Below are 10,858 nucleotides of genomic sequence, written 5' to 3'. Positions count from 1 at the left end.
AATTAGTTAGGCTTTTTTATAACAGACACTAGATGTGGTAGATGTTAAAAACCGGCTGCCTTTAAAAAGCAACTAATCCCTTTGAAAACAGCCTGTGTGGCATCAATATTAGTCAGAAACAGTTACTCTGATGTCAAAATTGACTACAAAGTGTAAATAGGATAGTTTTGGTCAGTCAGTCTTGCCTAAAACGGAGTTTGGAACATCCGTGCATCACAAGGGTAATTGAAGGTTGGGTTTTGATTTGAGGATGTCTATTTGCCCACTAATATGGGGTGAATAGCTACGGCGATTGCTCTCTATCCAATAGCATAGACAGTGAGACAGACCTGCCAAGCAGCTCCAACTTTGTTTACATAAGACAACACGTAGCACATTTTGTAACTTGAGAAATACTGCACCAAACACCTTAGTTAGATGTAAAATCCTCGGCAAAAATGTCAAAATTAATTACAGATTTCTTGAGTTATCTTAGATTCATCCTGGGGATTTTGAAGAAGTGAAGTAGGCTTCCGCGTCTACAGTGTCTCATGGGAGACAAATATCATTATGCAAACGTGGAATCAGTCAGGAAACGCACCTTCAAGACTGAAATCTAATTTTTCTAATGCACAACAGAAAAACACTTGTGTTCAGTGTCTTTTAATAAAAACATAAATGTTAACATCTACCCCATCTAGTGTCCGTTTAAAAGCCTAACTAATTATGGTATTGGGTTGCCTGACGACTCACCCTGAATTCAGAAAATTTCAGACAAATGTACACACTCACTGAAGCTGTGAACCTTTCATTGATAATCAAACCAATATACACATTAATACAATATGAACTAACTGTGAACCACCAATGGGCAATTCCCATCATTCAACAATGACTGCTATTGATAGTATACTATACTGTAATATGCTTTTTTGAAACAAAATATTCAAAAACATTTTTTAAAAATCTATTTAAAAACATGGGTTGTAACCGAAATTATTTTCCAATCGTTTCGTTCTGAACATAACCTTTTTTTTTTTTTACTGTTCCGACCAATTGAATAAATCAATCCATTCTTTAACTAAACAGCTCTCCCTATTTTCTGAATTATGCTTGTAACGTCATCAGTAGGCTACAGTAACCTATGCTTCAGAGGGGAGGGGCAGGTATACTACACACACCCACTGGCAAAGATTTCCAGCTGGCAGGCAGACGCTGGAATACGTTTCTGAGTGACAGAGTAAGGGCTTTGCATATGCACTTTGTTTGCGATTTTTGTGGCACTGGAAAAAAAATGCCCGGAACGTAAAATAATGTTATTAACCGGTTCCCATGCTTTTAAAATAATGGTTCTCTTCCAGGAACAGTATAGATTACTTTTGTTTTCGGTTTGGGTTGCTCAAATAATTTGGTTATTTTCCGGTTTTTGGTTCTGTTCCCTGAACCTGTTCCAATCCTTGATTTTAAATAACCGACTTTTGAAAAAAAAAAAAATACTGCTATGAAGACAGTAATACTCAGTCTTGCTGTGTATCAGCAGCAGTCTGTCTGTGTGTCTCTTCTACAGTCTGTGGTGGCAATTCCAGGCCACCAACATTTGTAGTTAACAGATTATTAGATTATCAAATCACAGTGATTAGGTAGGTTCCCACTTCCTGCAATGCCAAATACATTTTACATTACATTTTTGTCATTTAGCAATTAGGATTAAGTGCCTTACTTAAGGGCACCGACTGATTCTTCACCTAGTCAGCTTGGGGATTCGAAACAGCAACCTTTTACTGGCCCAACACTTAACCGCTAGGCTACCTGCAACACTTCTGCATTATAGATTGAGGAAATCTGAGACACCAGAGTAGTGCCTCTTCTCGTGACGTTTTCTGTCTCCATCTTGGGAGAAGGGTTGCCCACAGACAGAGCACTGGTATGGTTTCTCTCCAGTGTGAACTAGCATGTGTCTCTTCAGTGTCTCTTTTCGAAAGAATAGTTTTCCACAGTCTCTGCACTGATGATTTCTCTCTCCAGTATGAATCCTCCTCATGTGTCTCGCCATGCCATCTCTGCGAGTAAAAGTCTTTCCACATTCCAAACAAGGATAGGTTGCTCTTTCTCCAGAGGTATTATGTGTTAGTATATGTCTTTGATACGATTTTGTATATGGAAAACTCTTCCCGCATTCAGTGCAGTGATACGGTGTCTCTCCAGTGTGTACTCGCATGTGTATTTTCATGTTGCGACACTCCTTCCCGCATATTGTGCAGAGAAATGTTTTTCTTTTGCTCAAATGTGTTGTGTGTCTTTCAACACTTTTCTTGTGTCTTAGCTGATGTTTTTCAAGCTGCTTCAATCGGACAAAGCTTTTCACACAGTCAGAGCAGTGGAAATTACGTTCCTCCTTCATATGTGTTTTTTGGTGCAATTTAAGATTATCTAATCGAGCAAAACTTTTTTCACAGTCAGGGCAGTTGTAAGGCTTCTCTCCTGTATGTGTTCGCTGATGTCTTATAAGACGATTCTCTTGTTTGAAGCTCTTACCACAGTTGGAGCAGACGTAGGGCTTCTCTACAGTACTGAAACTCTCGGTCCAGTCATCAGAAGTATCTTCAGCATCCTCTTCATTCTCCTGCATTGTTTGGGGTAGTTGCAGTTTTGAGTGTTGATTCTTTCCAACTGAACTTTTGCAAGACAAGTTTTTTCCTGGCTGTGACTGGCCCATTTTTCCTGCTCGTATTTTACTCTTCTGCCTGCCTCTGCCTTTGCTGGCTGTTCTCTGCTGTGTGTGCACACGGTCTACATTCAGTTCAGTTTGTTCGGTCCGTGTGACATGTTCCTCTTTCATATGCATGTTTTTATGTAACTTAAGCTTATCTAATCGAGCAAAACTTCTGTCACAAATAGGGCAGTGGTGAGGCTTCTCTCCAGTATGTGTTCGCTGGTGTCTTATTAGATCCCTCACCTTTTGAAAGCTGCTACCGCAGTCGGAGCAGTAGTGAGGCTTCTCTCCTCCAGGACTGAAACCGTCGATCCACTCATCAGAGTCATCAGTATCTAGGGGCTCCTCTTCCTTCTCCTGCATTGTTTTGCTATGTGATGGTGTTCCCTTTCCTGGAGCTCTAGCTCGTATTTTACTCTGCTGCCTTTTACTCTCGTTGACTTTGCTGAATGTTCTCTGCTGTGTGAGCACACGATCTACATTTGCCACACAACTGGTAGCTTTGAAGGTATTCTCCAGCTGTTGTTTTTCAAGCTTCTCAAATAGCACAAAGCCTTCCACAGAGACAGTGAAGTGAAAATTAAGTTAGTTTTTTGTATGTATCTTTTGGTGTGACTTAAGCTTATCTAATCGAGCAAAACTTCTGTCACAATCAGAGCAGTGCTGAGGCTTCTCTCCAGTATGTGATCGCTGGTGTCTTATTAGATCCCTCACCTTTTGAAAGCTGCTACCGCAGTAGCAGCAGTAGTGAGGCTTTTCTCCTCCAGGACTGAAATCCTCAATGAAATCCTCATCAGTATCTATGGGCTCTTTTGCATTCTCCTGCGTTGTTTGGGGATGTTGTGGTCTTTCTGAGTTTTGATTCTTCTTCTCTGATTGGCACTGGGTATTGGCTGGGCATTGCTGTCTGCTATGTGAAAGCACACTGTCTACATATGCCGAGCTGCTGGCAGCTTTAAAGTTATTCTCCGGCAGGTCCTGTTGCTTTTTCACAAGTTCAGTTTGACGAATGCATGTGACAGCTTTATCCAGTGTTAGTTCTCGGTCTATTTGTAATTGCTCAGACAGTCTTCTGTCAAGTAATCCCGCGACTAGTCTGTGTCTTATCTCACTGAGCAGAGCTCCATAATCACAATGTTCTGATAAACAATTAAGTGCAGTGATAAAATCATCAGCTGTCTCTTCTGCTTCTTGTTGTCTTTGTTTGAATTTATTTCATTCTAAAATTATGTTCCTCCTAACTGCCAAATGTCCATCTTGCTGCTCATAATTACAACTGTGGAAGTGTTCCCACTCGATCAGGTTGTCATCTTGCAGGTCTTCTGGGGTGTCCATCTCCTCTGCCTGGAAATACATTTAAAATAGCATAATTACTAGTTGGCCTATCATCTGCTCTCTAAAACAACATTCATTTTGTAATAGATAAAATAGCCTACTTTTCATTACGGTTAAAGTCCAAATTAGAATAGATAGCATATACAAACAGCTAAACTGAGGTCGACATCTTTACAGTAGTAGCTACAGTGGGGGAAAAAAGTATTTAGTCAGCCACCAATTGTGCAAGTTTTCCCACTTAAAAAGATGAGAGAGGTCTGTAATTTTCATCATAGGTACACATCAACTATGACAGACAAATTGAGAAAAGAAAATCCAGAAAATCACATTGTAGGATTTTTAATGAATTTATTTGCAAATTATGGTGGAAAATAAGTATTTGGTCACCTACAAACAAGCAAGATTTCTGGCTCTCACAGACCTGTAACTTCTTCTTTAAGAGGCTCCTCTGTCCTCCACTCGTTACCTGTATTAATGGCACCTGTTTGAACTTGTTATCAGTATCAAAGACACCTGTCCACAACCTCAAATAGTCACACTCCAAACTCCACTATGGCCAAGACCAAATAGCTGTCAAAGGACACCAGAAACAAAATTGTAGACCTGCACCAGGCTGGGAAGACTGAATCTGCAATAGGTAAGCAGCTTGGTTTGAAGAAATCAACTGTGGGAGCAATTATTAGGAAATGGAAGACATACAAGACCACTGATAATCTCCCTCGATCTGGGGCTCCACACAAGATCTCACCCCGTGGGGTCAAAATGATCACAAGAACGGTGAGCAAAAATCCCAGAACCACACGGGGGGACCTAGTGAATGACCTGCAGAGAGCTGGGACCAAAGTAACAAAGCCTACCATCAGTAACACACTACGCCGCCAGGGACTCAAATCCTGCAGTGCCAGACGTGTCCCCCTGCTTAAGCCAGTACATGTCCAGGCCCGTCTGAAGTTTGCTAGAGTGCATTTGGATGATCCAGAAGAGGATTGGGAGAATGTCATATGGTCAGATGAAACCAAAATATAACTTTTTGGTCAAAACTCAACTTGTCGTGTTTGGAGGACAAAGAATGCTGAGTTGCATCCAAAGAACACCATACATACTGTGAAGCATGGGGGTGGAAACATCATGCTTTGGGGCTGTTTTTCTGCAAAGGGACCAGGACGACTGATCCGTGTAAAGGAAAGAATGAATGGGGCCATGTATCGTGAGATTTTGAGTGAAAACCTCCTTCCATCAGCAAGGGCATTGAAGATGAAACGTGGCTGGGTCTTTCAGCATGACAATGATCCCAAACACACCGCCCGGGCAACGAAGGAGTGGCTTCGTAAGAAGCATTTCAAGGTCCTGGAGTGGCCTAGCCAGTCTCCAGATCTCAGCCCCATAGAAAATCTTTGGAGGGAGTTGAAAGTTCGTGTTGCCCAGCGACAGCCCCAAAACATCACTGCTCTAGAGGAGATCTGCATGGAGGAATGGGCCAAAATACCAGCAACAGTGTGTGAAAACCTTGTGAAGACTTACAGAAAACGTTTGACCTGTGTCATTGCCAACAAAGGGTATATAACAAAGTATTGAGAAACTTTTGTTATTGACCAAATACTTCTTTTCCACCATAATTTGCAAATAAATTCATAAAAAATCCTACAATGTGATTTTCTGGATTTTTTTCTTCTCATTTTGTCTGTCATAGTTGACGTGTACCTATGATGAAAATTACAGGCCTCATCTTTTTAAGTGGGAGAACTTGCACAATTGGTGGCTGACTAAATACTTTTTCCCCCCACTGTACATACACACTGAGTGTACAAAACATTAGGAACATTTTGAGTTGCACCCCCTTTTACCCTCAGAACAGCCTCAATTCATCGGGGCATGGACAAGTCGCCGAAAGCGTTCTACAGGGATGCTGGTTCGTGTTGACTCCAATGCTTCCCACAGTTGTGTCAAGTTGGCTGGTAGTGGATCTCTACACCGATTAGCTCGTTCCATCTCATCGCACAGATGCTCAATTGGATTGAGATCTGGTGACTGGGCAGGCCATTGCAGTAAGCTAAATTCACTCATGTTCGTGGAACCATTCCTGGACAATCCTAGCCTTGTGGCATGGGGCATTATCCTGCTGAAATGTTTTTATTTGCAGATGGATACACTGCTGCCATGAAGAGATGCACCTGATTGGCAATGATGTTCAGATATCCGGTGGCATTCAAACGTAGCTCTATTTTTAATCAAGGGGCCCGATGTGTGCCATGAAAACACACCATTACACTACCGCCACGCAATGTTGACACGCGGCATGATAGATGCATATTCTCCATACCCTAGTCTTCCCATCAGCGTGAAACAGCAGGAACCGGCAATGTTTTTTCAATTCTCCAGTGACCAGTGTTTTCGTTCCTTAGTCCACTGCAACCGCAGTTAGAGTTCCACTTCTTTCAGCAAACAACAACTAAGGTTGTCGGCTGCCATACCCCATTCGTGTCAACGTACGACGAGTTGTGCATTCTTTTATGGGTCTTTGGGCACCAATGTTGTACTGCACTGCCAGTTGACTAACTGTAGCCTGTCTGTTGCTCTGCATAATCCGTGTCAACCTCCTCTGTCCTATTTCATAAATTACCCGTTTTCGGCCACTGGTCTGTCGTTGGCTGGACGTCCTTTGGATGGTGAGCCATTCTTGATACACACGGGAAACTGTTGAGCGTGAAAAACCCAGCAGTGTTGCAGCTCTTGACACACTCAAACCGGTGCGCTTGTCACCTACTACCATACCCCGTTCAAAGGCACTTCAATCTTTTGTCTTGCCCATTCACCCTCTGAATGGCACACACACAATCCATGTCAAGGCTTAAACAAATCCTTCTTTAACCTGTCTGATCTACACTGATTCAAGTGGATTTAACAGGTGACATCAATAAGGGATCAGAGCTTTCACCTAGATTCACCTGTTCAGCCTTTTGGGGGTGGGGGGGTGTATTGTTATGTAAGGTTTACTGCACTGTTGGAGCTAGAAACATAAGCATTTCGCTGCACCTGCGATAAGATCTGCAAAATGTGTACATGGCCAATAAAATTGGATTTATCGCTCACGTCGATATTGTATAGAAATGAATGGAACTGGGACAATAACAGCGGTGACGTACTATTTGTGCTCTTCTAAAAGACAAGCCACAACGATTTTGGGTATACTAACTACATAGACCGGTCGATTGATGAGAACATGTAACTAGCCATTTATCAACTCAACTCCTTGTGCCAGTGTTTACGGTAGATGGCCAATACGAAAAAGGAAACAACACTTTTTTGACTGGATAATTTAAACAGATCATCACCTCACAGGTTGTTCTACATAGGGACAGGGGTTGGATTTCATTTGAGTGATAGCTTGACTGTCAAATCCGTGTATTTGTTTGTGGCCAGTGACTTTTATAAAGATTTGTCCTTGCTATCGAGTTTGAAAATGATCAACTGCGTTCTAAGTCCTGCGACAGACAGGCATGTGTAAGCAAAAGTACCAAACAAAATATATTAATCTGTTTGAAGCAATCAATTTAGTATAATCTTGATGACTATAAACTTTTATATTTACATATTGCAGCTTTAATATGACAAAATAATTCAATTTAGGATGATGGTATAATGTTGCCCACTCACAACCTACTGCAACAATTACACCTATTTCTCATTAACCATTTCGAGAGTTTGAAAATGCTCTAGTCTAGAGCCTCCATAGTATAGTGGTGCACGACTCCAGGATTTTTGGAGTCGACTCCTACTCCTGTGATTGGAGTCAACTCTTGCTCGACTCCCAAAACACGCTGAAACGGATGCGCACACACCTACACACCACCTCATTATTACAGTCCTACTAGGAAGACTACATTTGGGTTCTAGAGGACTCACATGAGCATGATGCTGCCCATTTGCCTATAAAAGGCCTCTTTTGTTTGAATATAGAAGGTGATGTGGTGGAACTACAATATGTCAGTGATATTTCTGCTGTGTGCGGACTTGATGGATCCCATGGGATGTTGCTGTGCACTTTACGCTGATAAGCATATTCTTTGCCATGTTATAGGCCTATTTGGACGGGTATTACTAGAGACGTTGGTTTTGTAATTATTATCCAAGCATGTGCATTATGCCAGAGGACGATTCACACAGGATGAGTTTTTCCAAACTGCCCACTGTAATTCTTAATTTTTTCAAATTGATTTGACTTATGACGGAAGACTGGAGGTTTTTAATCGTAGGCGTGAAGATATTTCAATGTCAAGTCTCCACGATAATAGGCTACACTGATAACTCGTGCTTGGCTGCCAAATGTATAGGTCTCCCCATAATATTTAAATTGATGAAGTGTGATCACAATTATGATTTTAGCAATCCATCCATGGTAGACGTCCTTCCTAATAACAATGCCCCACATCCTGCTGATTTGAGCTGCTGAACCGTATTCACACTTGACTGTGTTTATGGATGAGAAAGTGAACTTGCCATTTCCAAAAAGTTTAGCGGGGATGCTGCTTTGCGACCTATTGCCTAGGACAGGGTTCTCCAACCCTGTTCGTGGAGAGCTACCATCCTGTAGGTTTTCACTCCAACCCTAGTCTAGCGCATCTGATTTAATAATTACACTGACCAAAAATATAAATGCAACATGTAAAGTGTTGGTCCCATGTTTCATGAGCTGAACTAAAATATCCCAGAAATGTTCCATTGAACAGAAAGCTTATTTCTCTCATTTTGTGCACATATTTGTTTACATCCCTGTTAGTGAGCATTTTATCCTTTGTAAAGATAATCCATCCACCTGACAGGTGTGGCATATTAAGAAGCTGATTTAAACAGCATGATCATTACACAGGTCCCCCTTGTGCTGGGGACAATAAAAAAGGCTACTCTAAAATGTGCAGTTTTGTCACAACACAATGCCACAGATGCCTCAAGTTGAGGGAGCGTGCAATTGTCATGACTGCAGGAAAGTCCACCAGAGCTGTTGCCAGATAATTCAATGTTCATTTCTCTACCATAAGCCACCTCCAACGTCGTTTTAGATAATTTAGCAATACTTCCAACCGGCCTCACCACGCTAGCCTAGGACCTCCACATCCGGCTTCTTCACCTGCGGGATCGTCTGAGGGTAGTTGAGGAGTATTTCTGTCTGTAATAAAAGCCCTTTGTGGGGGAAAACGAATTCTCATTGGCTGGGCCTGGCTCCCAAGTGGGTGGGCCCATGCCCTCCCAGGCTCACCCATGGCTGCATCCCTGCCCAGTCATGTAAAATCCATAGATTAGGGTCTAATGAATTTATTTCGATTGACTGATTTCCTTATATGAACTAACTCAAAATCTTTGAAATTGTTGCATTTTTATATTTTTGTTCAGTATAGCTGCTTGATAAACTGAAATCATGTTATTTACAACTGGGGTTGGAGCGAAAACCTACAGGAATGTAGCTCTCCAGGATTGGAGAGCCGTGACCTAGGACATCATCAACCCCCAGCCAGGGTTTCATTAAATAAGCTATATGAAATACTTTTTATTGCACATTTAGACCTAATTAAATTGATGCATTTGGCGATGTTCAACTTCAATTCACTGGCACTATGAAGAATAGCTTAGCCATCCTCATTGATAGCCTAATATATACTTGAATATACTTTTGGTGAATTTACGAGCATTGCTAGATACAGATTACCAAGATTTAGCCTATATGCACGGTTCTGACTCTCTCTCTAGTGTGTTTGGGTCTTCGGTCTGTTGATGTGTAGAATAGCTCAGCCTACTCATTGATATCCCTTGCTTTAGTGAACTTGCGCGAGACATCGCAAGCCAAGAAATTGCGAAATACAGCATTGCGATAGCCTACATCTTTTGATTACCGATTAACAGTTCTGACTGACTGCCTGGTGGCCAACATACCTACCTATACCCCTCCCATCTCTCCCCCTCGCTCTTTCTTTCTTTGCTGTGAAAGATGCCAGAGTTTGTGTTCTCATAGTAGGCTACGGAAAATAGTTTCCTTCGTTGCAAAAACACTGAATCTTAGGAGTCGATGACTAGCGGAATCGAAGCTTGACACCCAGAAATGGGAGTCCACAGGCAAGGAGTCGACTCCCCACCACTACCAGTGTGCAGTAGCCTGAACGTTCTACGTTCCTAGTAGAAGTAGTCTTTACCTGTGAATAGTTTGACTATCTCCTTTTTTTTGTACCTTCTTACCTCTTCAATTAGCTTTTCCTCGTAACTTGATTTTGATTGGCTTAGTCATCAGTATCTTGGGGCTCCTCTTCATCTCGGTTCCCTGCCATGTTTGGGGCAGTCCTTCGTCCTCAAATTCCGCCATTTTCTCTGTGTTTTGTATCCAAACGAAAGGGGTGCGGCTAAAACCAGAAGCTGAAAACCAACTAAGTCTGCTGTTCTATTGTATACACATCCGTTTTGTCTGCTTGCCTTTCACTTAAATTTGATTTAAATTGAAAATGTTTTTTTTTTTTTTTTTGAAGGTCATCTCACGATCCTTGTTGCTACTGCACATCTATCCCACTGTATTATTTTCTCCACACCAGACGCAGTGTTGAGGTTTATAAAACAAGGAAACAAGCGTAACTGGTTAGCCAGCTAAACTACCGATTGAGAACGAATCTAGCTGACTATTGTCTGCAGTCATTGGCACTCTAGAATTGAAATTTTACATGACCGGATGCAAATCACATGCACATCGAAATGTCATAAAATGCTTTACGTCTGAATGCGGAGTATGGACAGAGAGGAAGAGGCAATGCGAGTGGGTGGGCATTTACTCCGCCCAAACCCCTTTTTTGTACG

The 10,858-nt window shown here is 41.8% G+C and overlaps 1 long non-coding RNA gene across 1 annotated transcript; it reads right to left on the bottom strand.

The window, feature by feature from the left end:
* Positions 1–771: 771 nt before the first annotated feature.
* LOC311115885 lies at positions 772–10,469 on the bottom strand. The gene is made up of 2 exons (XR_014611321.1): positions 10,253–10,469; positions 772–4,036 (listed from the first exon to the last, which is right to left on the bottom strand). It is a non-coding gene; the product is annotated as an uncharacterized lncRNA (long non-coding RNA).
* Positions 10,470–10,858: the final 389 nt, after the last annotated feature.

Source organism: Coregonus lavaretus (genome assembly GCF_964263955.1).
Source record: "Coregonus lavaretus genome assembly, contig: HAP1_SCAFFOLD_2720, whole genome shotgun sequence".
Classification (NCBI taxonomy): Eukaryota; Metazoa; Chordata; class Actinopteri; order Salmoniformes; family Salmonidae; genus Coregonus; species Coregonus lavaretus.
Note: the sequence above shows the minus strand (reverse complement) of the source record. Positions and strands in the feature narration are given on the sequence as shown.